This window comes from Pan paniscus, chromosome 9, assembly GCF_029289425.2.
Source record: "Pan paniscus chromosome 9, NHGRI_mPanPan1-v2.0_pri, whole genome shotgun sequence".
NCBI lineage: Eukaryota > Metazoa > Chordata > Mammalia > Primates > Hominidae > Pan > Pan paniscus.
In genome coordinates this window covers 20,970,286-20,998,222 of record NC_073258.2, presented here as the reverse complement: position 1 = coordinate 20,998,222, position 27,937 = coordinate 20,970,286, and the positions used below count along the sequence as shown (strand labels likewise).

General features: G+C 43.5%; 1 pseudogene; it reads right to left on the bottom strand.

The window, feature by feature from the left end:
* Window positions 1-22,325: 22,325 nt before the first annotated feature.
* LOC100974867 (serine/arginine-rich splicing factor 3-like) lies at window positions 22,326-24,146 on the bottom strand (annotated as a pseudogene).
* Window positions 24,147-27,937: the final 3,791 nt, after the last annotated feature.

Sequence of the window (27,937 nt, the reverse complement as noted above, 5' to 3'; positions counted from 1 at the left end):
CAACCCCTTCTCTACTAAAAATCCAAAAATTAGCCGGGTATGGTGGCATGTGCCTGTAGTCCCAGCTACTCAGGAGGCCGAGGCAGGAGAATCGCTTGAACCTAGAAGGCAGAGGTTGCAGTGAGCTGAGATCACACCACTGCACTCCAGCCTGGGTAACAGAGTGAGACCCTGTCTCAAAAAATAATAATAATAATAATAAATAAACCACCTTTTAAAGAGAATCAAAACAAGACAACAATTATCTATGGACAACAAAAAGTCTTAGGGGAGCCACAGTCAAAGACACAACTGACAAGGAAATTTGCTTATCTTTGTGGCACACCTTAATTTAACATAACAATCATAATTGTTGCTGATAACATACACTAAGTCATATCAGAATTATAAGAGTTTATCATAATTTTGGAATGCATACCAATAACATTTATACAAATACAGTCTAAAAAAGCAAAACACCATTTCATATTTGACAGTGCTTCCTGTATGATTTTAATATACCAAATAAGCCAAATATGTCATTTTTGGACTTTAGGGGACCTAATATCTAATGGATTAATTAGGTCAGAAAAAGACATAATTAATCATTTGATTTTGGAAACTTTGCCAAATATCAAAGGTTTGAAACACTTGATGCTATAAAATCAAATCCTAGGTCTCCATTAAGTCATTTATTTAGCCAAAACGATAACTCAAAAAGGCAAAAAGCTTTACTCATTGATAGAGGGAAGACTTAGCTTTCCAGACAATCTGTCTCTTTTCTTTCCCTTATTTTTCCTGTAGTTTATTCAAAACACAAATAAAAATATTTCATTATCTTTTACTGTTACATGAAAATCTTGTTCAAGAGATAGCCAAGTCTCACCTTTGCATTAGCATACCATTAATGTCAAACCCAATTCTTTTTCTTTCTTTCTTTCTTTCTTTTTTCTTTCTTTTTTTTTTTTTTTTTTTTTTTTTTGAGACAGTCTCACCCTGTCACCCAGGCTGGAGTGCAATGGCATGATCTCAGCTCACCGCAACCTCCAACTCCTAGGTTCAAGCAATTCTCCCGCCTCAGCCTCCTGAGTAGCTGGGATTACAGGCAGGCACCACCCCACCCAGCTAATTTTTTGTATCTTTAGTAGAGAAGGGGTTTCATCATGTTGGCCAGGATGGTCTCAAACTCCTGACCTCATGATCCACCCGCCTCCACCTCCCAAAGTGCTGAGATTACAGGTGTGAGCCACCGCGCCTGGCCCCCTTTCTTTTTTTTTTTAATTGAGACAGAGTCTCGCTCTGTCACTCAGGCTGGAGTGCAGTGGCGCAATCTTGGCTCACTGAAAACTCCGTCTCCTGGGTTCAAGCAATTCTCGTATCTCGGCCTCCCGAGCAGCTGGAATTATAGGCGTGTGCCACCACACTCAGCTAATTTTTGTATTTTAGTAGAGACGGGGGTTTCACCATGTTGGCCAGGCTGGTCTCGAACTCCTGACTTCAGGAGATCCACCCACCTCAGCCTCCCAAAGTGCTGGGATTATAGGCATGAGCCACCATGCCGGGCCCAAGCACAGACAATAAACCTTATAGACAAATAATATCCAATCTTAATCAGTTTGACCATAAGGTAAGATTCTCATAAATCTTTTTGATAACTCTTAATTTTCTATTAAAGAGCAGATCAATGCTCTAAGAAAACCCTGTTGTGCTTTTTTTTTTCTTTTGAGACGGAGTTTAACTCTTGTTGCCCAGGCTGGAGTGGAATGGTGTGATCTTGGCTCACTGCAACCTCCGCCCCCTGGGTTCAAGCGATTCTCCTGTCTCAGCCTCCCAAGTAGCTGAGATTACAGGCACATGCCACCACGCCCAGCTAATTTTTGTATTTTTAGTAAAGATGGAATTTCATCATATTTGTCAGGCTGGTCTCGAACTCCTGACCTCAGGTGATCTGCCCGCCTCGACCTCCCAAAGTGCTGGGATTACAGGTGTGAACCACCACGCTCAGCCCTGTTGTGCTTTTAGTCCAGTGTTCGATTTATGTAAAAATTGAATAATATCCCTTTAACTTCAGCCAATATGTTCACATACAGATTTTTTTACAAGGTTAATCTTTCACAAACTTTCCACAATTTGCTTAAACAGTCAGCTTTATCCTATCTAACTTAAAACAATCCTTTAACTCTCTAAACTAGGCAAAAAAAAAAAAAAAAAAAAAATCCACATTCCCATGCCTTCTTATAATCTTTTACCAAAAGCACATTCTACTTTCCGTACACACCTTGCATGTAAAACTGTTTTTCCAGTAGTTTCAAGTACATGTTACACTGTGAACTCTTAGCAACTTTTACATTTGGTGAAAACCCTGGTGATTTTAATTATGTACCAAGTGGGGAGCCTAGAACACTAGACAGAGATGCAGATAAGGTCTGACTCTTTCTGGTGTATGCTAGGGGACGAGGCTAACTCCACATATCCCCAGGCCTTATCTAGAATCTAACGGCTCCAAAGTAGGTAAGTTGAACAATTTTCAAATGGCAAAGAAGCAGCTTATAACCTTAAAGAATTTAGCAAGCCTAATATCTGGTCTGCCTAATTTAGACCAAATGTCTGAATTATGAAGACATTTTTAAGCAATAATCTTTACAATTGTCTTTATTTCCCAAAGATGACTAAAGTCACATAAACTAAGACTTTACAGTTTTTACTTTTCTGACAAAATATTTGATTTAAATGCTATTTTTAAGCCAAATCAGAGCTCTTTTATATAAACATCACACACACAATGTATGTAATACATAGATGGACAGAAGATTCAGTAGTTGTAAGAGTTTTTCATTTGTCAGTTTTTGTTTCTTAATTAGATTGCTGGCTTCAGGGTGAGGCCCGTGGAGGAACAGGGCCAGGAAAACATGCAGTTTCTAGGGCGTAATAAGCAAACACAGCTGGAAGGTAAAACAGATCCCAAAAATCAAGGATCTATAGTGGATCCTGGATCTCCAAAAGAAAGAAACACTACAAAATAAGACAATGCAATGATTTTACAGTGCCTTTTATTTCAAGGCAACCCAAAGCCAATCAGCCCATTCTGTAATCAGCCCATCCCCCGTGAGAGTCTTATTTCTCAGTCTAGGAGTGGGGACGTTTCCATACCTTCCTGGTAGCCACGAGCACACTTCTCTAATCCAAACATGCAAATAGCTAAGTATTCCCCCATAACTGCCATTAGCCATCCCTAAAAGTATATTTCCCGCCTAGTTATTACACACCAAAGCTCTCTTATAATGCGAAGTAATTTCTGATACCCCCAAACATCAAAATCATCAGATAACACAATGCAACACAGAACAAAGCCTTGGATTTTGAGAGGGATTTTTCCACTCTCAGTTCCTGGGGTTTCATGAGGAAAACAGAGGTTTTTCCCAAAACATGCTTATAAGAAGGCATGGGAATGTGGTGCCTCTGTTTTTCCAAAGGAGTCCCAGGCTGTTGGAAACTATCTTAGCTCCTCTCATGTGTGCATCAAGAATGGCAAGAAGACAAAATGGAGAAAAACAGTTCAGTCGACTGAGAAGAAAAAAATTTTCTTTTCTTCGGGAAAATAAGATCCAAGAAGAGAATAAAAACACAAAGGCCTTTTAAATATATGTATAGCTTGGATATCTGCTTTTAATTAAACTGACTTAACCAAATCTCTTATTAGCAGACTCTAGCCAGGACAAACAGCCAATATTTCTGGCTTTTGAATTTTACCAAAGGTAACCTCCCATAAGCCTTAACTAAGGTTACGACTTAACCACGAGTGTACAAGCTATTTTCAAAGAGGTGGTTAGTAGTTTTTACAAAATCTAGAATCTCCAAAGGTAACTCAGAGGAAGGAAGATTCAAGAAGGGAAGTCAGAAGTTGTTTGTGAGAATCAATAAGTGGCAACGGTCACACAGATATCAGACCAGAAAGGATTCATTCTCTCAGCCAGGAATTGAACCCAGGCTGCCATTGTGAAAAGACAAAGCCTTAGCTACTAAATACAGCATTGTGCTGTTTCCACTGCTCTTCCCAGAAGGAGCCTACAGCAGTCAGTCTTGAGCTTGCAAAGGCTTTTAAGTGCTCAAGATAATTTTTAGAGCAAACTATGACATGAACTCCAAAATTCCTATCTTCTTGATGGCAGAGAACAAGATAAAGTATTACCACCTGGTTACAAGGTCAAGCACCGAAGGACATAAAACAAGATAACAAGGAAACCTTATCCCATTTTTTTGTTTATTTGTTTCAGGGACTTGCAGCAAAGCTTCTCTATCTGACTAGTTTGCTGGGCCAGCTAGAGTAGCAGGTTTATAGAGGTCTTAAGCCCACATCTTATTCTATGGCACACCTTTTCATGACAGGATGGCAAAGACAAATTCATAGCACAAAGTACACCAGATTCACTACAGCTTAAGACTAGCCCCAGAAATCCATTTTCTTATTAATCAATTCCCTTGCAAGAGAGACAAACAGTGATTTTTATCATTTATTTAACAGATTTGCGTAGAGAGGCCAGAAGTCTGACTGGTAAGAAATTCTTACCCTTTTGCCAGGATGCTGGGTTTCTGGGTTCCCTTTTTCTCTTAGACTTTGATGGCCCGGCTTGCTGCACCATAGCTATGGGAGCCAAGCCACCTTACAAAGGAGAATCATCTTTTACCATTTTATGGAATGACTGGCAAAAAGCCTCTCAATTTTGTAAGATGCTGCTCAAGGGGTTGCATGGAGTAACCAATTTACATTTTCTATTCCAGCCAGAGAAAAATACGTGTGACAGGCCCGGCACAGTGGCTCACGCCTGTAATCCCAGCACTTTGGGAGGCCAAGGTAGGTGGATCATGGGGGCTGAGGCAGGAGAATTGCCTGAACCCAGGAGGCAGAGGTTGCAGTGAGCCAACATCGCGCCATTGCACTCCAGCCTGGGTGACAAGAGTGAAACTCCATCTCAAAAAAAAAAAAAGAAAAGAAAAAGAAAAATACATGTGATAAAACCTAGACATTAGCCACTCTGCTTAGTACCCAATATCAAACTGGCAAGGCTCAAACTTGCCCCAGGTTGGGCCCTGTCATGTTTGATCCACTCAAAGTAGGGTGGAATGACCTCCAACCAGGAGTTTCAACACGTGGTCTCTGGGCAAGATGGAAGAGTGGACAGTTGCCCTGGGTGACAGAAAAGGTGGGAAGAAAGGGAAAGGAAAGAGAGAGACAGAAAAGCATTGCCTGTGATGGGGTGGGGAAGGCAAGAACACTGGGGAGAGCAGAGAAAGACTCACCCATTGCAGCAACACATTGTGAAGGGATCTTTACCAGCAGTCCCTTCAGTTGTCAACTGTGCCCCTTTGGGGAGAAAAAAGCTCCCCATGTCCGGTGATCCTGTACGTGCCAAATTCTGACACCCACAGTAGTCAGCACAGAGTACAAGGAAGATTAGTTCAATGAGAATAGCGGTTAACATCCCACAGTGCCAAATTCATTTCTAACCAAGAGGGACTTTACCAAGGGGGGCCTCTAACCCCTTAAATATTAGGAAAAACTCTAACCTTCCTAAGTTGGGCCTCCAACCCAATCCCATTTTTTACCCAGGTAAAATGAACCGCACCACTCACCCAAAGTCGGACAATCGGTGCTGCGCAGATAATTTTCCTTTGTGTCAAGGGTCTCTTCAGTATAGTCCCTTCATGGTTTGCCAGGAAGATGTTACCAGAAAGGGGTCCTGATCCAGACCCCAAGAGAGGGTTCTTAGACCTCATGCAAGAAAGAATTTCAGGCGAGTCCATAGAGTAAAGTGAAAGCAAGTTTATTAGGAAAGTTAAAAAAATAAAGGAATGGCTATTCCATAGGCAGAGCAGTAGCATGAGCTGCTCAGCTGAGTATATTTATGGTTATTTATTGATTATATGCTAAACAAGGGGTAGATTATTCATAAGTTTTCTAGGAAAGGGGCAGGCAATTTCTTTTAGACCATATAGGGTAATTTCCTGACATTACCATAGCATTTGTAAATTGTCATGGCACTGATGGGAGTGTCTTTTAGCATGTTAATATATTATAAATGGTCTATAATGAGCAGTGAGGACAACCAGAGGCCACTTTCATCACCATCTTTGGTCTTAGTGGGTTTTGGCTGGCTTCTTCTTTTCTTTTTTCCTTATTTTTCTTTATTTATATATATGTTTTTGAGACGGAGTCTCACTCTGTTGCCCAGGCTAGAGTGCAGTGGTGTGATCTCAACTCACTGCAACCTCCACCTCCTGGGTTCAAGTGATTCCCCCACCTCAGCCTCTCAAGTAGCTGGGATTACAGGTGCCTGCCACCACACCCAGCTAAATTTTGTATTTTTAGTAGAGACAGGGCTTCACCACATTGGCCAGGCTAGTCTTGAAATCCTGACCTCAAGTGATCCACTCACCTCGGCCTCCCAAAGTACTGAGATTACAGGCATGAGCCATCACACCCGGCCTTGGCTGGCTTCTTTACTGCATCCTCTTTTATAAGCAGTGCTTTTGTGACCTGTATCTTGTGATACCAGACATGCCAACCTCCTATCCCATCCTGTGACTAAGAATGTCTGACCTCCTGGGAATGCAGCCCAGTAGGTCTCAGCTTTATTTTACCCAGCCTCTATTCAAGATGGAGTCACTCTGATTCAAATGCTTCTGACATATTGATGGGGGCATCATCAGGCCTTGAGACACAGGTGGATTTCTCTAACTATAAAGCTGCCAAACCAAGAGTCTTCTAACAGGGTTCAATACCAGGGATGCCCCAGGATGAATCCCTCTCAGTGAGGTGTGTGGGATTAGATGACCACCGACACCCAAGTTTCAGAGTTGCAAACTCTGTGAAGTCCAAGTGTTTTTATGAAGTCCTTGTGTTGTGGTCTCTGAGTATAGCCCTCTCACCGACTCCAGTCCCTTTTACCCCCACCCCATCCAGACCCGAAGCTCGCGAGGGTGCACCGTTGAGCTGCTTTTTCCTCCGTGTTGGGAAGTTAGTAGGACGAAGTAGAAATAAGAAAGAAGTGTCTGGGGATTGGGCAGGAGAATGGTCTTTAAGGGAAAGAAAAAAAAACCTAGAAGATCCCACCCACCAAGCCCCAGGACCCTGAATTAATAATTCTGTCCTCAGCATCAATGCCTGAGGACCAGTCTTGGGATAACAGGGCAAAGCAGACCTCCCTATCGCTTTCTCTCAGAGACCCCATCTTCCCAGACACGCATCTCCCCAGACCTTTCGTCTAGTTAGCCTCACTCAGGTATAATAATTAATTCATGTTACTAGGCCAGGCACAGTGGCTCATGCCTGTAATCCCAGCACTTTGGGAGGCCGAGGCGGGCAGATCACCCGAGGTCAGGAGTTGGAGACCAGCCTGATCAACATGGCGAAACCCCATCTCTACTAAAAATACAAATTAGCTGGACATGGTGGTGCATACCTGTAATCCCAGCTACTCAGGAAGTTGAGGCAGGAGAATCGCTTGAACCCAGGAGGCGGAGGTTTCAGTGAGCTGAGATTGCGCCATTGCACTCCAGCCTGGGCAACAAGAGCAAAACTCCGTCTCAAAATATATATATATATATATATATATAATTAATGTAACTGGTATTTATCACCCACTTACAACAGGCCAGGGTGTATCTGGGACATAGACATGAACAAAGACCTTCCCTGTCTTCATGGAGCCCACCAGCTGGCAGGAGAGGCTGACACAATGACCACGGCCTCAGCTTCCCTCCTCCACCCTGCCTCGCTCTCCTACAGTCTCGCAAGACCAGAAAAATGGGCAGGGACAGCGAGAGCTTGCCAGGCCTTCTGGGAGATTCCTCCCAACAGACCAGAAGCGGAGCAAAGGGCAATGAGGTTGAGGCACCCTGTGCAGTGGTCAGGAGAGTTATTTGATTTGTGTTACCTCGGCCCTCTCCCAACCCTTTCCTTGGCTTCCTGCCTCCCATTCAGAGAAGATGGGGCTTTGGGAGTGTATAACACTCATGTATTACAATAGGGTTTAAACAGTAAACAAAAAAGCTGGAATTGTGACCATATTCCTTTCCCTGTCCCAAGCCCTGATGGCTCCCAACCTCAAGGTGAGGATGCAGAGCGGTTCCCCATCCCTCTAGAAGTGAAAAATCGAACTTTCTGCTTATTACTACACACACACACACACACACACACACACACACACACACACAGCCCCTGCAACAAGCACCTAAACTTCCGTTGTACTGGGAAATGCTTTAGGTGACCTCCACCTGCTGCAGGAGAGCCAGCCAAGCAAACGCTCACACTGTGGAAGTGAGACTGCATTGAAAGCAGTCATAGGCCAGGTGCAGTGGCTTGCGCCTGTAATCCCAGCACTTAGGGAGGCTGAGGTGGGTGGATCACCTGAGGTCAGGAGTTTGAGACCAGCCTGGCCAACATGGTGAAACCCCGTCTCTAATAAAAATACAAAAATTAGCCAGGCGTGGTGGCAGGCACCCGCCTTCTACTCAGGAGGCTGAGGCAGGAGAATCGTTTGAACCTGGGAGGCGGAGGTTGCAGTGAGCTGAGACTGCACCACTGTACTCCAGTCTGGGAGACAGAGCGAGATTCCGTCTAAAAAAAAAAAAAAAAGCAGTCATAACCACCTTTTGGGATTTCTGTAACTAGTCAATTTTTTTTTCTTTTTTTAGAGACAGAGTCTTGCCATGTTGTCCTAGCTGGTGTCAAATGCCTGGCCTCAAGCAATCCTCCCACCTCAGCCTCTCAAGGCTCTGGGATTACAGTCATGAGCCACCAAGCCCAGCTTGAACCAGCTTGGTTTTTTTTCTGCTTTCTTTTTTTTTTTTTAATTGAGATGGGGTCTTGTTACCAGCAGCAACCTCAATTCTTGCCTCCTCCAAAGAAAGAATTCTACTGAGGGGCATAAGACAGAAGGATAGACTGAGGCAAGTTTCACAGCAGGAGTGAAAGTTTATTAAAAAGCTTTAGAGCAGGAATGAAAGGAAGTAAAGTACACGTGGAAGAGGGCCAGGCAGGAGACGAGAGATCAAGCACACCATTTGATCTTTTGACTTGGGGTTGTTTTGTTTTGTTTTGTTTTGAGATGGAGTCTTGCTCTGTCACCCAGGCTGGAGTGCAATGGTGCAATGTTGGCTCACTGCGACCTCCGCCTCCCGGGTTCAAGCAACTCTCCTGCCTTAGCCTCCTGAGTAGCTGGGATTACAGGCACCCAACACCACGCCCAACTTAGTTTTGTGTTTTTAGTAGAGATAGGGTTTCATATGTTAGCCAGGCTGATCTCGAACTCCTCATCTCAGGTGATCCACCCGCCTCAGCCTCCCAAAGTGCTGGGATTACACGCATGAGCCACTGCGCCTGGCCACCTTGGGGTTTTATACATTGCATATTTCTGGGGTCTTGCAGTTTACCTCTCCCCTGATTCTTTCCTTGGGGTAAGCTGTCCGCATGTGCAGTGGCCTGCTAGCACTTGGAAGAGGAGCATGCGCAGTGTGTTTACTGAAGTTGTACACATGCTCACTTGAGGCGTTCTTCCCTTGCCAGTCTAGCATTCCTAGAGGAAGGTCATATACCAGTTAAACTCTGCCATTTTGCCTCTTAATGCGCATGCTTGAGCCAACTTGCCCAACTCCTGGGATCTTATCAGAAAGCTGTTGATGACCAGTTTTGGGTATTCTTCCTTTTCCTGGTGCTGGCTGTGACCAATTATTATTTTAAAGAGCCAGTTAACAATTGCCTGACCATCACCTGATGGTCACCTGACATTCGTGGTATACGTATGGCAGGGGTATAGCAGGGAGCCCCTCCTGCCCTGCTTATGCCTGACTAGCTACCTAAAATAACAATCTCACTGTCTTACCCAGGCTAGTCTTGAACTCCTGAGCTCAAGTGATCCTCCCACCTCGGCCTCCCAAAGTGCTGGGATTACAGGCATGAGCCACCAAGCCCAGCCTTGAATCATTTTTAAAAACTCTGGCCGGTGCGGTGGCTCACACCTGCAATCCCAGCACTTTGGGAGGCCAAGGCGGGTGGATCATGAGGTCAGGAGATCGAGACCAGCCTGGCTAACATGGTGAAACCCCATCTCTACTAAAAATACAAAAAATTAGCCAGGCGTGGTGGCACACGCCTGTAGTCCCAGCTACTCTGGAGGCTGAGGCAGGAGAATCGCTTGAACCCCGGAGGTGGAGGTTGCTGTAAGCCGAGATTACGCCACTGCACTCCAACCTGGGCAACAGAGCGAGACTCCATCTCAAAAAAAAAAAAAAAAATTTAATGCTAGCCAGGTGTGGTGGCTCGTGTCTGTAATCCCAGCACTTTGGGAGGCTGAGGCAGGCAGATCACCTGAGATCAGGAGTTCGAAACCAGCCTGACCAACATGGTGAAACCCTTTCTCTACTAAAAAAAAAAAAATACAAATACAAATACAAAAAAAAAAAAAATTAGCCAGGCGTGGTGGCGTGCACCTGTAGTCTCAGCAACTCAGGAGGCTGAGACAGCAGAATTGCTTGAACCTGGGAGGAGGAGGTTGCAGTGAGCTAAGATCGTGCCACTGCACTCCAGCCTGGGCGACAGAGCCAGACTCTGCCTCAAAAAAACAAACAAACAAACAACAACAACAACAAAACTTTGATGCCAAACTAGTGTTCCCTACTTTTTTTTATTTTACCAAGTACAGACATTAAAAAAGGAAACAATCCACTACCATCATCATCACTTTATGAAATAAAAGACATTTTAACCATAAAAATGAAGAAAATAATCTCAGAATTGAGGTCAATCATTTAGTAAAAAGAGTTGCATTACTTTTATTTTTCCCATTTCTCTTAGGCCTGGTGAAAGCACTATCAGGAACCAGCACTAGTTTGTTGGTGGGTATTTGGGGACAGCAAACACAAGGCACATAGCAGAGAGGCATTGGCTGTGACAGGTATGGGAGGCAGCCTGGGGCCACGGAAACAGCTCTGGAGGCCAACCACTTCTGGTTAGACTCTCACCACAGCAATTTCTCCTGAGCGAGTGACAATCTTTCTGAGCCTCAATTTTCTTTGAAATCGGGAGACAAGTAGTTCCCTCAGAGAGTTTTTGTGGGAATTAAACGAGAAAAGTATATAAGGCACCTAAATATACAGCACCTGACACTTAATAAGTATTGAGTAAATAGTGCTTTCCTGGCCGGGTGTGGTGGCTCATGCCTATATTCCCAGCACTTTGGGAGGCCAGGGTGGGCGGATCATGAGGTCAGGAGATCGAGACCATCCTGACCAACATGGTGAAACCCCATCTCTACTAAAAATACAAAAATTAGCTGGGTGTGGTGGCATGTGCCTGTAATCCCAGCTACTCAGGAGGCTGAGGCAGGAGAATTGCTTGAACCTGGGAGGCGGAGGTTGCAGTGAGCCAAGATTGTGCCACTGCACACCAGCCTGGCGACATAGCGAGACTCTGTCTCAAAAAAAAAAAAAAATTGTGCTTTCCTTCCTTTGAGGAAACTTAAACTCAGAGTGGGCCTTTAACTGCCTAGAATGACTTAGGGATGGCCTTTTCTAAAAATAAGTGGGTTTCTCAACGTTCACAAACTGGAATGCATCAGAATCATTGGGAAGCTTGTTAGACATATACATGACCAAACTTCACCTAACAAGTTCTGATGCCAGGGCTTTAGGGTGAGGCCCTGACATCTGTATTTTAACAAGCTCTTGAAGTGATTCATATGCACACCAAAGTCTGAACCTCTGTGCTAATAACTCATTGATTGAGCCATTCATTGAATAAGCATGTGCTAGGTGCTGGGCAGAGGCAAAGAAAACTATATATATATATACTTTAAGACAGAGTCTCACTCTGTCTTCCAGACTGGAGTGTCGTGGTGCAATCTCAGCTCACTGCAACCTCTGCCTCCCAGGTTCAAGCAATTCTCCTGCCTCAGCCTCCCAAATAGCTGGGACTACAGGCACGTGCCACCACGCCCAACTAATTTTTTTATTTTTAGTAGAAACGGGGTTTCACCATGTTGGCCAGACTGGCCTCAAAGTCCTGACCTCAAGTGGTCCACTTGCCTCGGCCTCCCAAAGTGCTGGGATTACAGGCGTGAGCTAGCGCGCCCAGCCAAGAAAACAATTTATTTTTCGATATGCCAATGCCTACCACAGGGCCTTGCACATGTGAGCATTTATTTAAAAGTTAACACATAACAGTCTTTAAGGAGGTGCATCTTTATGTGGGAGACAGACATAAGAATCAATAAATCTGTAAATAGATTGAGTACCAAGAAAGGCTAATGCTGCCTTCAGAGAGAGATATCTGAGAAGGCTTCCTAGGGAAGGGATATCTGATAGCTTAAAAGATAGGCAAGGTTGGGGCTGGGCACGGTGGTTCACACCTGTAATCCCAGCACTTTGGGAGGCCGAGGCGGGCAGATGACGAGGTCAGGAGTTCGAGACCAGCCTGGCCAACATGGCAAAACCCTGTCTCTACTAAAAATGCAAAAATCAGCCGGGCGTGGTGGTGGGCACCTGTAATTCCAGCTACTCCAGAGGCTGAGGCAGGAGAGTCGCTTGAACCCAGAAGGTGGAGGTTGCAGTGAGCCAAGATCACACCACTGCACTCCAGCCTGGGCCAAAGAGCAAAACTCCATCTCAAAAAAAAAGAAAAAGAAAAAAAAAAAAGGCAGGGTTTACCAGCCAGAATATCGCATGTGTGCAAAGATGCAGAGGAGTGACAGAAAATGACTAGGTGTGTCTGGAGCTTAGGGTACCAGGGAGAATGGTGGGCAAGGAAGCAGGAAGAGGTGTGTGTTTGAGGACCAGATTGTGGTGGGCCTGCTCTGCCAGAGTTTCAACTTTGTGATGAAGTTCATGGGAGCCATGAAGATTTTCAGATAGGAGGTGAATTATCAGATTTTCATTGTAGAAAGATCATTCCAGCAGCAACCAATGTGGAGAATGGGAGGGCATAGTCAGTACTGGAGGTAAGGAGAGCAATTAGGAAGCTGTTGCAATAGTCCACAAAAAGAATGCAGAAGATCTGAACTGGAGTAGTGACAGTGGAGTGTGGAGGGGAGGCATGAAGACCCATTCAAAAGATTTTTAAGCAGTTCCTTCCAGTATCATGATTCTATCATCGCAGTATGGCCCTTTTCAAAACTTAGGGGAAATATTTTTTGCCTTATAGGCTATTATAAAGAACTTTTATGGTTATGAAAGTAACATAGGCTGGGCGTGGTGGCTCACGCCTGTAATCTCAGCACTTTGGGAGGCCAAGGTGGGTGGATTACCTGAGGTCAGGAGTTTGAGACCAGCCTGGACAACATGGTGAAACCCCATCTCTACCAAAACTACAATAAATAAATAAATAAATAAATGAAATAGCCAGGTGTGGTGGCGGGCACCTGTAATCCCAGCTACTTGGGAGGCTGATGTAGGAGAAGCACTTGAACCTGGGAGGCAGAGGTTGCAGTGAGCCGAGACTGCGCCATCGCACCCCAGCCTGGGCAACAAGAGGGAAACTCCACCTCAAAAAAAAAAAAAAAGTAACATATATATAGATTATGAGAACTTTAGAAAACATAATAAAGCATAAAGAATATAATATAAATCACTGGCCGAGCACAGTGGGTCAGCCTTTAATTTTTATTTCATGCATTTTTCTTGACCCTTGACACTTTCTATCTATACAAAGGCCTAATGTATTGCAGTAAGTTAGGTAATAGTTAAAATTAATATATCAGTGTTTCATAAAGTACACAAGCAATAGGACAACTGAGGCTGTTGGGAAATATCTGGGGAAGAAGGTTGCAGATGGCAAGATTTGTTTGGACATGGCAACCAAGCTACCTAAGCCGTGACCTTAGAAAGTGGTATGAGAGGCTGGGCACGGTGGCTCACCCCTGTAATCCCAACACTTTGGGAGGCCGAGGTGGGTGGATCACCTGAGGTCAGGAGTTCAAGACCAGCCTGGCCAACATGGTGAAACCCCGTATCTACTAAAAATACAAAAATTAGCCAGGCATGGTGGCACGCGCTTGTAATCCCAGCTGAGGCAGGAGAATCGCTTGAACCCAGGAGGCGGAGGTTGCAGTGAGCCGAGATCAAGCCACTGCACTCCAGCCTGGGCCACAGAGCAAGACTCCATCTCAAAAAAAAAAAAAAAAAAAAAAAATAGTGCTTGCATGTGACCAGAGGGGAAGAGTCAGCTCTTTTGATGGTCACATTGTCCTTGCTGCCTTAGGCTGAGGTTGCAGTTAATTAAATTCCAAAATATTTTCTTCCATCCTGTACTTCACAGTTTTCTGGATCTAAATTCAGGACTTGATGTTTTTCCTATCGTGTTTCATCTGCTATCTTCCTGACCAGGGAGAGATTTGTGGATCCAGATGATTCTGGCAATAAATTCCACAGGTCCTGTCAATCCCCTCTGCTAGGGACTGAACTGTGATCCCCCAAAGTTTATATGTGGAAGCCTTAACGCCCAATGTGCTGGTATTTGGAGATGGGGCCTACGGGAGGAGGTTAGGATTAGATGAGGTTATGAGTGTGGGGTGCTCATGTTGGATTAGTGCCCTTATAATAAGAGACTCCAGAAAGCTGCTTTTGATTTCTCACTCCCCTGACCCCAAACCATGTGAGGAAGAAAGCCCTCACCAGAGTTCAACTATGCTGACACCGCGGTCTTGGACTTCCAGCCTCCAGAACAGTGAGAAAATAATGTCTGTTTTTTAAGCCATCCAGTGTATAATACAGTTGACCCTTGAGCAACACAAGGGTGAGGGGAACCAACCCACCATATAGTCAAAAATCCACATATGATTCTTGACTCCCCCAAAACATAACTACTAGCCTACTGTTGGCCAGAAGCCCTACCGATAACATAAACAGTAAGTTAACACATCTTCTGTATGTTATATGTATTATATACTTTATTCTTACAAAGTAAGCTAGAATAAAGAAAATGTTATTAAGAAAATCATAAGGAAGGTAAAATATATATACTATTCATTAAGTGGAAGAGGGTCACCATAAAGGCCTTCATTCTCATCATTCTCACAGTGAGTAGGCTGAGGAGGTGGGGGAAGAGGAGCAATTGGTGTTGTTGTCTCAGGGATGACAAAGCTAAAGGAGGTGAAAGGGGAAACAAGAGAGGCAGGCACATTTGGTGTAACTTTATGAAAATACGTTGTAATTTGTCTTTTTTGCTTTTTCATTTCTCTAAATTTTTTGTCTATACAATACCAATCCTTCTCCAACCATATGCTTTAGTTTCAGTCTCTGTATCACAGAAAGGTCCATGTCGTAAAAGAAGTCAAAAGCGGCCGGGCGCAGTGGCTCACGCCTGTAATCCCAGCACTTTGGGAGGCTGAGGCAGGTGGATCACCTGAGGTCTGGAGTTTGAGACCAGCCTGGCCAACACGGTGAAACCTCGTCTCTATTAAAAATACAAACGTTAGCCGGGCATGCGGGCTCACGCCTGTAATCCCAGCACTTTGGGAGGCCGAGGCAGGTGGATCACTTGAGGCCAAGAGATTGAGACCATCCTGGCCAACATGGTGAAACCCCATCTCTACCAAAAATACAAAAATGAGCTGGGCATGGTGGCGCATGTCTATTGTCCCAGCTTAGGAGGCTGAGACAGGAGAATGGCTTGAACCCGGGAGGCGGAGGTTGCAGTGAGCCGAGATCGCACCACTGTACTCCAGCCTAGCAACAGAGCGAGACTCCGTCTCAAAAAAAAAAAAAAAAAAAAAAATTAGCCAGGCGAGGTGGTACACACCTATAATCCCAGCTACTCTGGAGGCTCAGGCATGAGAATTGCTTGAACCCAGGAGGCGGAGGTTGCAGTGAGCAGAAATTGCGCCACTGCACTGCAGCCCAGGTGACAGAGTGAGACTGTCTCAGAAACAAAAACAAAAACAAAAAAACAAAAGAAAAAACAGCAGAACAACAAGAAATTACTTTTTTTTTTTTTTTTGAGACAGCGTTTCACTCTTGTCGCCCTGGCTGGAGTGCAGTGGCGTGATCTTGGCTCACTACAACCTCCACCTCCCTGGTTCAAGCAAATCTCCTGCCTCAGCCTCCCAAGTAGCTGGAAATTCAGGCGCCTTCCATCATGCCCAGCTAATTTTTTGTATTTTCAGTAGAGATGGGGTTTCGCCATGTTGGCCAGGCTGGTCTCAAACTCCTGACCTCAGGTGATCCACCCACCTCAGCCCCCCAAAGCGCTGGGATTACAGGCGTGAGCCACCGCGCTCGCCCTAAGAAATCACTTTTTACTGTGATGTACAATTTCCTGGAGAGATTAACTACTCACTTGCTCACTCAGAGATGATCAGCGTCACACACTGTTTTAAGTGGGTACTCACCATGCTTGAGCTCACCACAACAGCAACAGGAAGTGGCTAGGAAATTATTATAGTAGTATAATATATCCTACTGTTATTGTATACAATTATGATTTAATACTGCATCTTTACATTTACATACGTTTGTCTTGACTTCAAATGGCGCCATGTGCTGTCTGTGTATGTGTGTATATGTTTTTATGAACTTTAACTTTTTATAATAGATTTGTGTGTATTTTATGGTAGTAAGTGATAAAATAGACTAATATCTACATGTATTTTATGTATTCATGACCTACCTAACTTTTTCTTATTTTTTATATTTATTTCCAGGCTACATGGTTCATCTGTATTTTTATTTTATTTTTATTTTTTTATTTTTATTTTTGAGATGGAGTCTCACTCTGTCACCCAGTCTGGAGTGCAGTGGCGCAATCTTGGCTCACTGCAACCTCTGCCTCCTGGGTTCAAGCAATTCTTCTGCCTCAGCCTCCTAAGTAGCTGGGACTATAGGCATGCGCCACCACACCTGGATAATTTTTGTATTTTTAGTAGAGATGGGGTTTCACCATGTTGGCCAAGCTGGTCTCAAACTCCTAATGCCAGGTGATCCACCTGCCTCGGCCTCCCAAAGTGCTGGCATTACAGGCATGAGCCACCATGCCTGGCTGATCTGTATTTTTAAATAGTCGCAAATCTCAAAAAAATTTTTCAATGTATTTATGGGGGAAAAATCCCATATATAAGTGGACCTGCACTGTTTAAACTCATGTTGTTCAAGGGTCAACTATATTTTGTTATCGCAGCCAGAGCCTGAGCCAAGTAAGACACCTTCTTTATTCCATTATCTCATAACTCCATTATCCTCAATTCTCACTTTCTTGTCATATAGTAGCATCACCAGGTTACATGGTGACTCACCTTCCAGTGCCCTTGCATTTGCTCCACAAGCTGCCTTAGGTTCCACCTGGCCTCCAACCCCCACACCTCCTACAGATTTGAGCATGCCCTCCTCGGGGCCCTCCAGCCCCCTTTAATCAAGATATGAAAGACAGACAGACACTAATATTTAATAAAACAGTTAAAACTGTAGGCTCTGAGGCCAGAATGTCACAGTTCTATCCTCTGCTAATTCCCTGACTTTAGGCAAGTAATTCAACCTACCTGTGCTTCAGTTTCCTTATCTGGAAAACAAGGTCATTACATGAGTTAGTCTACCCATAGTACTTGGAACAGTGTCTAGCACATTACAAACATTCAGTAATTGTTACCATAATTAATACCCTGTCTCGGGCACAATGCTAAGTGCTTCATATGTAGTATCTTATGTAATTTTGATGTCAACCCTGTGAAACAGAATTGTCATCTCCTATTACATATAAGCAACATCCCTGGTCACTGTATCATTTTATCTTATTTTATTGTTTTTGTTTGTTTTTTGTTTTGAGACAGGGTCTCACTCTGTTGCCCAGGCAGGAATGCAGTGACACCATCACGGCTCACTGCAGCTTCCACCTCTCGGGCTGAGGTGATACCTCCTGCCTCAGCCTCCCAAGTAGCTGGGACCACAGGTGCACACCACCACACCAGCTAATTTTTTGTTTATAGTAGAGACAAGGTCTTACTATGTTTCCCAGGCTGGTCTCAAACTCCTGGGCTCAAGAGATCCTCCTGCCTTGGTTGGGGTTACAGGCGTGAGCCACCATACCCAACCATCTTATCTTATTGTCTTTTTAGTATCTACTACCATTTCCATATTACACCATTTATTAGTTTTCTTGTTTATTGTGTCTCCCCAACAACCCTGCATGCCTGAAAGCTCTAAGAGATAAAGAGACTTTGTCTTGTTCACCACAAAATTGCAGTGCCTAGTAGTAAATTGTCAATAAATATTTTTGAATACATGTATCATCAAATGAATGAAAAGGAGAGGCGAGGCCAGATGTGATGGCTCACGCCTGTTACCCCAGAACTTTGGGAGGCCGAGGTGGGTGGATCACCTGAGGTTAGGAGTTTGAGACCAGCCTGGACAACATGGCGAAACCCCGTCTCTACAAAAAATACAAAAAATTAGCCGGGCGTGGTGGCAGGCGCCTGTAGTCCCAGCTACTTGGGAGGCTGAGGCAGGAGAATGGCGTGAACCCGGGAGGCGGAGCTTGCAGTGAGCCGAGATTGCGCCACTGCACCCAGCCTGGGCGACAGAGCGAGACTCCATATCAAAATAAAATAAAATAAAATGAGAGGTGAACTTGCTAGGACAAGGTCACACAGCAAGTAAGTGACAGAACCAGGATTTGACATCAGGTCTAGATGGTTCTAAAAATCAATATTTACTTCTGCTTCCCAGAGCAGCCACAGCTTGGGGGAAAAAGCTGTAGAGGGCAGGGAGAGGGAGTGGATAACATTCAGCTCCCTAAGCCAGTGCTTCCCCTCTCTCTTCCCATTGGTCAAGTGACATCACAGCTGGCGGAGTCGACATTGATATCCAAGGTGCTTTATGGACTAGCAACCCAGCTCCAGGTTGCACTTACAACCTCTTATGTCTCCACATCTAAGGGAGAGTAAATCTGTCTGATAAATCCCTGGGAGTTACATCATTGATTAAAGGCTATGTGCATCTCTTCTTTTGATATTAATCCAAAGAGGATGCACCAGTCTCTACTCACATAGTATTTTCTCACACTTTCACAACAGAGTACTAGTAATCTTTTTTGATATTTTAATTTTTGCCAATCTGAGAGATGCAGCTGGAGACTGCAATATTCTAAACCTCCCCAAATTGCTCCCAGGGATAACATCTTAGGTTACAGTAAAACCTAAGATCAGTGCTTGAGATAGTTTGCAGATCCTGTACTCGATGGATCAGCTGACACCACCCAGATCAATAAACTGGCTCATCTGGTCTTGTGGCCCCCACCCAGGAACTGACTCAGCGCAAGAGGACAGCTTCAGCTCCCTATGATTTCATCTCCAACCTGACCAATTAGCATTCCCCACTTCCCAAGACTCTACCCACCAAATTAACCTTAAAAACTCCAGTCCCTGAATTTCTGTGACCAGTCTCTGCTCTACATAGTATTTTCTCACACTTCCACAACACAGTATTAGTAATCTTTTTCATATTTAAATTTTTGCCAATCTGAGAGATGGAAAAGAACTCATTTTAGGTTGACTAATTCAATTATGAGTAGGACTATGCATTTTTTCTTTTTCTTTTTTTTCTTTGTTTCTTTTTTTCTGAGGCAGAGTTTCACTTTTGTCCTCCAGGCTGGAGAGCAATGGCACGATCTTGGCCCACTGAAACCTCCGTGTCCCGGGTTCAAGTGATTCCCCTGCCTCAGGCTCTTGAGTAGCTGGGATTACATGTGCCCACCACCACGCCCAGCCAATTTTTTGTATTTTTAGTAGAGATGGGGTTTCGCCGTGTTGGCCACGCTGGTCTCGAACTCCTGACCTCAGGTGATCCGCCTGCCGGAGCCTCCCAACGTGCTGGGATTACAGGCGTGAGCCACTGCGCCCAGCCCGTCTTTTCTTGTTTATTAGCCATGTATAAGCTGTTCGTCTGTGAGCTGCCTGTTCCTGTCTTTTGCTAATTTGATTTGAGATTCTGCATGAGGACCTAGAGCGGCCCCAAAGTCCCACACCCGTCCGCTCTTCTCTCCCCACTATGAGCCCCTCCCCCTGCTCTGCTCGGTTCTCTACTGCCGCCTAGTGACAGGGGTTAGTCTTACCACAGGCCTCACAGACGCAACTACTGCCTGCCTCTCCCTGAGGATAAATTTCCTGCTGGAATCATGCCCTTGATTCCTAGGTGGGATTGCCAGGTGTAGTTAATAAGAATGCAGGACCTCCCGTTAAGTTTGAATTTCAAACAAACAAGTACCTTTTTAGTTGTGACATACTTTTATCCAAATTTAACTGAGTGTCCTGTAATATATCTGGCAACCCTATTCCAAGGCTCCCCATTAAATTTCAGTCCCCACCCTCCACCATTCCTCACTGGCTCTCATTCTCAGCAAGTTCCATTCTACTACATTCCTCCCCAGTGGTTTCCTAAATGGCACGGTTAGGCGGTACGTGAATCACTGTTGTTAAGACCTTGTCTCTGGCTCAATCCTGGGTTTGAATCCTAGCTCCAAACACTTTGCTAATTTCTTTTAAAACTGTATCTAGTCAGAACTTAATCATTTTATTGCATATGTTTTTACAGTTGCCTTCTATTTAAGGCGAGTGATAGTGAATTCCCAGATTTCTTTTTAAAACAGATTTAAGGCCAGGCACGGTGGCTCACGCCTGTAATCCCAACACTTTGGGAGGCCAAGGCGGGTGGATCACGAGGTCAGGAGTTCAAGACCAGCCTGGCCAAGATGGTGAAACCCCATCTCTACTAAAAATACAAAAATTAGCTGGGTGCAGTGGCAGGCTGAGGCAGGAGAATCGCTTGAACCCAGGAGGCAGAGTTTGCAGTGAGCCAAGATCGCACCACTGCACTCTAGTCTGGGCGACAGAGCAAGACTCCGTCTCAAAAAAAAAAAAAAAAATGAAAAAAAATTTAATCTTTAAAAACCTGAAGAAAAGGGATTGAATAGTACAGATGATAAGTGGAAATGGCAAAAGTCATAAGGCAGCTTCTGAAATGATTAAAGTTTGGGAAATACTGTCCTGTTCCCATCCTGGGAGTCAACACAGATCAGCACAGTGCTGACTGAAATAATGTGCTCCTTTTGTAGCGGGACAAGCTGTAGACAAAACCCCTCAGACACTGAGTTAAAGAAGGAAGGGCTTTATTCGGCCAGGTGATCGGCAAGACACATCTCCAAAAAACCAAGCTCCCCGAGTGAGCAATTCCTGTCCCTTTTAAGGGCTCACAACTCTAAGGGGGTCCACGTGAGAGGGTCGTGATCGATTGAGCAAGTGGGGGTACGTGACTGGGGGCTGCATGCACTGGTAATCAGAACGGAACAGAACAGGACAGGGATTTTCACAATGCTTTTCCATACAATGTCTGCAATCTATAGATAACATAACTGGTTAGGTCAGGGGTCAATCTTTAACCAGGCCCAGGGCACAGCGCCAGGCTGTCTGCCTGTGGATTTCATTTCTGCCTTTTACTTCTTCTAGTTTTTACTTCTTCTTTCTTTGGAGGCAGAAATTGGGCATAAGACAATATGAGGGATGGTCTCCTCCCTTACTTTATGGGGCCCTGGTTTCAGGAGGAACCTTCATAACTCAGAGGGTGCCCAGAGGAGGAGGGAAAACTCAAGCATATATAACTGTTTCATTTGGGGGCTGAGGCAGTGTAACGACTCAACAGGTTTTCCTTGCCTGCTGCCTAGACAAAGCTGATGCATCAAGACAGGGGAACTATGGCCAGGCGCGGTGGCTCACGCCTGTAATCCCAGCACTTTGGGAGGCTGAGGTTGGTAAATCACAAGGTCAGGAGTTCGAGACCAGCCTGGCCAACATGCTGAAACCCCGTCTCTACAAAAAATACAAAAAAATTAGCCAGGCGTGGTCGCAGGCTCCTGTAATCCCAGCTACTCAGAAGGCTGAGGCAGAGAATTGCTTGAACTCAGGAGGCAGAGCTTGCAGTGAGCCAAGATCTCACCTCTACACTCCAGCCTGGGTGAGAGCGAGACTCCCTTTACTTTACTTTCTTAATAATTTACTTAATTCCTTTACTTTCTTAATAAACTTGCTTTCACCCCGTCTCAAAAAAAAAAAAAAGAAAAGACGGGAATTAGAATACAGAAGGAGTTTAATTCATGCAGAACTGGCTGTATAGGAGACCAGAATTTTATTATTACTCAAATTAATCTCCCCAAAATTTCAGCAATCTGAATTTTTTTTCTAATACTTTATTAATTCAAAAGCACTTTACAAGAAAATATAAGTATGGCTTCCAATAGGAATGTTATACCTGGACTTGGTACCAAGCTCAGCTCACAGATTTGAGTTTGCAAGGAGAAACAGGCTTTCAAGTTAAACAACAATTTGTAACCAAAACTTTAATCCCAAGGATTCTCACAAAACATATTACAAATGACAGCATGAAAAAAAAATCTTGCACAGTAACTCAAAGTTCGGCTCTACAATGTATCCTTAAACTGGCAGGACATTTTTGAAATCTCAAATTTGCACATAAAAGATGTCACGAACAGCCATGTATTCATATACAGCAATCAAATAAGTAACTTATGACCTAAAGCAAAGGCAAACTTTCTTGAAACTTAACAGATTCTATACCAACTAGGCAACCTCTGCCCAGGATGAAAGTGAGTTGGATTTTTCAAAAACCTGTAATTTAATAGTGCAGCGTTTATTTCTACCTGATGGCTTGTGTTTCACAGCAGATTTTAAAGACTGCTTGTTCAACTATAGCTGCATCCTATATCCCAGCTATGGAAAAAAAGTAAATCTTAGTTCAATTTTTGCCAGTTGCTTCTGTATTAAAAAAAAAAATCACACTTCTGCTGGGCAGGTTTAGAGGTTTATTGTCAGTCTATGCGTAACTAAAGTTCAAAGCAAATTCAATCTTGCTTAAGGGAACATTGTAAAGTAACAATTCTTGGTATTACATGCCTCATATGATCCATTTCAAACCATAGAGAATTACACCTCTGTGTCACTGATTCCAGAGACAGATTTGAACAGCTAAAACATCTTAAAAATGCACCAAGCTTATGAAGTCTCAAACAAAACTTGAATTTTCTGTACATACTCCTGTCAGATGAAGTAATTTCCTGTACATCACTTCTCTTGCAAACTGTCTCCTATTTCCTTTCATTTGACCTAGATCGGCTACGAGACCTAGAGAAGGATCGGGATGGCTTGTGATTTCTCTCCCGAGACAGCGACCTCTCTCTTCTCCTATCTCTAGAAAGGGACCTGCTCCAGCTGCAAGAGAAGCTTCTCCTTCTTGGAGATCTGCGACGAGGTGGAGGACTACTCCTACGATAATCATCTTGAGGGCGACGACCCCAAGAGGGAGGTGGGCCATGATTTCTACTTCTTTTTTCACCATTGGACAGTTCCACTCTTACACGGCAGCCACATTGTGTTCTTCCATCTAGCTCTCGGGGATGGAACTGCATCAGCCGCATCTCGGGGATCTTCAAATTCAACAAAAGCAAAGCCAGATGGGTTTCTAGCAACCCACACACTTTGGAGTGGTCCATAGTAGCCAAAAGCCCGTTCCAATTCGGTCTTGTTGCCATTGTTTCCAAGATTGCCTACATAAACCTTTCAGTCCAACGGACAGGAATCACGATGCATTTCAAGATCTAGGGTTAAAAAATGTGGTGGCTCAAATCCACATGCTCCGATGGGCCTTCCTGCTTTCCTCCGGCCCAACACCCACCAATGCTCTCACTCACCCGGCTTCCATGAAATGGCTCCTGAATTTTATTTGATTTTATTTTATTATACTTTAAGTCTAGGGTACATGTGCACAATGTGCAGGTTTGTTACGTATGTATACATGTGCCCTGTTGGTGTGCTGCACTCATTAACTCATCATTTACATAGGTATATCTCCTACTGCTATCCCTCTCCCCTCCTCCCACCCCATGACAGGCCCTGGTGTGTGGTGTTCCCCACCCTGTGTCCAAGTGTTCCTATTGTTCAATTCCCACCTATGAGTGAGAACACCCAGTGTTTGGTTTTCTGTCCTTGCGATAGTTTGCTCAGAATGATGGTTTCCAGCTTCATCCATGTCCCTACAAAGGACATGAACTCTTCATTTTTTATGTCTGCATAGTATTCCATGGTGTATATGTGCCACATTTTCTTAATCCAGTCTATCATTGATGGACATTTGGGTTGGTTCCAAGTCTGTGCTATTGTGAATTGTGCTGCAGTAAACATACGTGTGCACGTGTCTTTATAGCAGCATGATTTATAATCCTTTGGGTATATACCCAGTAATGGGAAGGCTGGGTCAAATGGTATTTCTAGTTCTAGATCCCTGAGGAATCACCACACTGACTTCCACAATGGTTGAACTAGTTTACAGTCCCACCAACAGTGTAAAAGTGTTACTATTTCTCCACATCCTCTCTAGCACCTGTTGTTTCCTGACTTTTTAATGACTGCCATTCTAACTGGTGTGAGATGGTATCTCATTGTGGTTTTGATTTGCATTTTTCTGATGGCCAGTGATGATGAGCATTTTTTCATGTGTCTATTGGCTGCATAAATGTCTTCTTTTGAGAAGTGTCTGTTCATATCCTTCACCCACTTTTTGATGGGGTTGTTTGATTTTTTCTTGTAAATTTGTTTAAGTTCTTTGTAGACTCTGGATATTAGCCCTTTGTCAGATGAGTAGATTGCAAAAATTTTCTCCCATTCTGTAGGTTGCCTGTTCACTCTGATGGTAGTTTCTTTTGCTGTGCAGAAGCTCTTTAATTAGATCCCATTTGTCAGTTTTGGCTTTTGTTGCCGTTGCTTTTGGTGTTTTAGTCATGAAGTCCTTGCCCATGCCTATGTCCTGAATGGTATTGCCCAGGTTTTCTTCTAGGGTTTTTATGGTTTTAGGTCTAACATTTAAGTCTTTAATCCATCTTGAATTAATTTTTGTATAAGGTGTAAGGAAGGGGTCCAATTTCAGCTTTCTACATATGGCTAGCCAGTTTTCCCAGCACCATTTATTAAATAGGGAATCATTTCCCCATTTCTTGTTTTTGTCAGGTTTGTCAAAGATCAGATAGTTGTAGATATGTAGCATTATTTCTGAGGGCTCTGTTCCGTTCTATTGGTCTATATATCTGTTTTGGTACCAGTACCATTCTGTTTTGGTTACTGTAGCCTTGTAGTATAGTTTGAAGTCAGGTAGCGTGATGCCTCCAGCTTTGTTCTTTTGGCTTAGGATTGACTTGGCAATGCGGGCTCTTTTTTGGTTCCATATGAACTTTAAAGTAGTTTTTTCCAATTCTGTGAAGAAAGGCATTGGTAGCTTGATGGGGATGGCATTGAATCTGTAAATTACCTTGGGCAGTATGGCCATTTTCATGATATTGATTCTTCCTATCCATGAGCATGGAATTTTCTTCCCTTTGTTTGTGTCCTCTTTTATTTCATTGAGCAGTGGTTTGTAAGTCTCCTTGAAGAGGTCCTTCACATTCCTTGTAAGTTGGATTCCTAGGTATTTTATTCTCTTTGAAGCAATTGTGAATGGGAGTTTACTCATGATTTGGCTCTCTGTTTGTCTGTTATTGGTGTATAGGAATGCCTGTGATTTTTGCACGTTGATTTTGTATCCTGAGACTTTGCTGAAGTTGCTTATCAGCTTAAGGAGATTCTGGGCTGAGACGATGGGGTTTTCTAAATGTACAATCATGTCGTCTGCAAACAGGGACAATTTGACTTCCTCTTTTCCTAATCGAATACCATTTATTTCTTTCTCCTTCCTGATTGCCCTGGCCAGAACTTCCAACACTATGTTGAATAGGAGTGGTGAGAGAGGGCATCCCTATCTTGTGCCAGTTTTCAAAGGGAATGCTTCCAGTGTTTGCCCATTCAGTATGATAGTGGCTGTGGGTTTGTCATAAATAGTTCTTATTATTTTGAGATACGTCCCATCAATACCTAATTTATTGAGAGTTTTTAGCATGAAGGGCTGTTGAATTTTGTCAAAGGCCTTTTCTACATCTATTGAGATAATCATGTGGTTTTTGTCGTTGGTTCTGTTTATATGCTGGATTACGTTTATTGATTTGCATTTGTTGAACCAGCCTTGCATCCCAGGGATGAAGCCCACTTGATTATGGTGGGTAAGCTTTCTGATATGCTGCTGGATTTGGTTTGCCAGTATTTTATTGAGGATTTTTGCATCGATGTTCATCAAGGATATTGGTCTAAAATTCTCTTTTTTTGTTGTGTCTCTGCCAGGCTTTGGTATCAGGATGATGCTGGCCTCATAAAATGAGTTAGGGAGGATTCCCTCTTTTTCTATTGATTGGAATAGTTTCAGAAGGAATGGTACCAGCTCTTCTTTGTATGTCTGGTAGAATTTGGCTGTGAATCTGTCTGATCCTGGACTTTTTTTGGTTGGTGGGCTCTTAATTATTGCCTCAATTTCAGAGCCTGTTATTGGCCTATTCGGGGATTCAACTTCTTCCTCGTTTAGTCTTGGGAGGGTGTATATGTCCAGAAATTTATCCATTTCTTCTAGATTTTCTAGTTTATTTGTGTAGAGGTGTTTATAGTATTCTCTCATGGTAGTTTTTATCTCTGTGGCATCAGTGGTGATATCCCCTTTATCATTTTTTATGTGTCTAATTGATTCTTCTCTCTTTTCTTCTTTATTAGTCTTGCTAGCAGTCTATCAATTTTGTTGATCTTTTCAAAAAACCAGCTCCTGGATTCATTGATTTTTTTGAAGGGTTTTTTGTGTCTCTATCTCCTTCAGTTCTGCTCTGATCTTAGTTATTTCTTGCCTTCTGCTAGCTTTTGAATGTGTTTGCTTTTGCTTCTCTAGTTCTTTTAATTATGAAGTTAGGGTGTCAATTTTAGATCTTTCCTGCTTTCTCTTGTGGGCATTTAGTGCTATAAATTTCCCTCTACACACTGCTTTAAATGTGTCCCAGAGATTCTGGTATGTTGTGTCTTTGTTCTCCTTGGTTTCAAAGAACATCTTTATTTCTGCCTTCATTTCGTTAAGTACCCAGTAGTCATTCAGGAGCAGGTTGTTCAGTTTCCATGTAGTTGAGCACTTTTGAGTGAGTTTCTTAATCCTGAGTTCTAATTTGATTGCAGTGTGGTCTGAGAGACAGTTTGTTATGATTTCTGTTCTTTTGCATTTGCTGAGGAGTGCTTTACTTCCAACTATGTGGTCAATTTTGGAATAAGTGCAACGTGGTGCTAAGAAGAATGTATATTCTGTTGATTTGGGGTGGAGAGTTCTGTAGATGTCTATTAGGTCCGCTTGGCACAGAGCTGAGTTCAATTCCTGGATATCTTTGTTAACTTTCTGTCTCGTGGATCTGTCTAATGTTGACAGTGGGGTGTTAAAGTCTCCCATTATTATTGTGTGGGAGTCTAAGTCTCTTTGTAGGTCTCTAAGGACTTGCTTTATGAATCTGGGTGCTCCTGTATTGGGTGCATATATATTTAGGGTAGTTAGCTCTTCTTGTTGAATTGATCCCTTTACCATTATGTAATGGCCTTCTTTGTCTCTTCTGATCTTTGTTGGTTTAAAGTCTGTTTTATCAGAGACTAGGATTGCAACCCCTGCTTTTTTTTGTTTTCCATTTGCTTGGTAGATCTTCCTCCATCCCTTTATTTTGAGCCTATGTGTGTCTCTGCACGTGAGATGGGTCTCCTGAATACAGCACACTGATGGATCTTGACTTTTTATCCAATTTGCCAGTCTATATCTTTTAATTGGAGCATTTAGCCCATTTACATTTAAGGTTAATATTGTTATGTGTGAATTTGATCCTGTCATTATGATGTCAGCTGGGTATTTTGCTGGTTAGTTGATGCAGTTTCTTCCTAGCCTCAATGGTCTTTACAATTTGGCGTGCTTTTGCAGTGGCTGGTACCAGTTGTTCCTTTCCATGTTTAGTGCTTCCTTCAGGAGCTCTTGTAAGGCAGGCCTG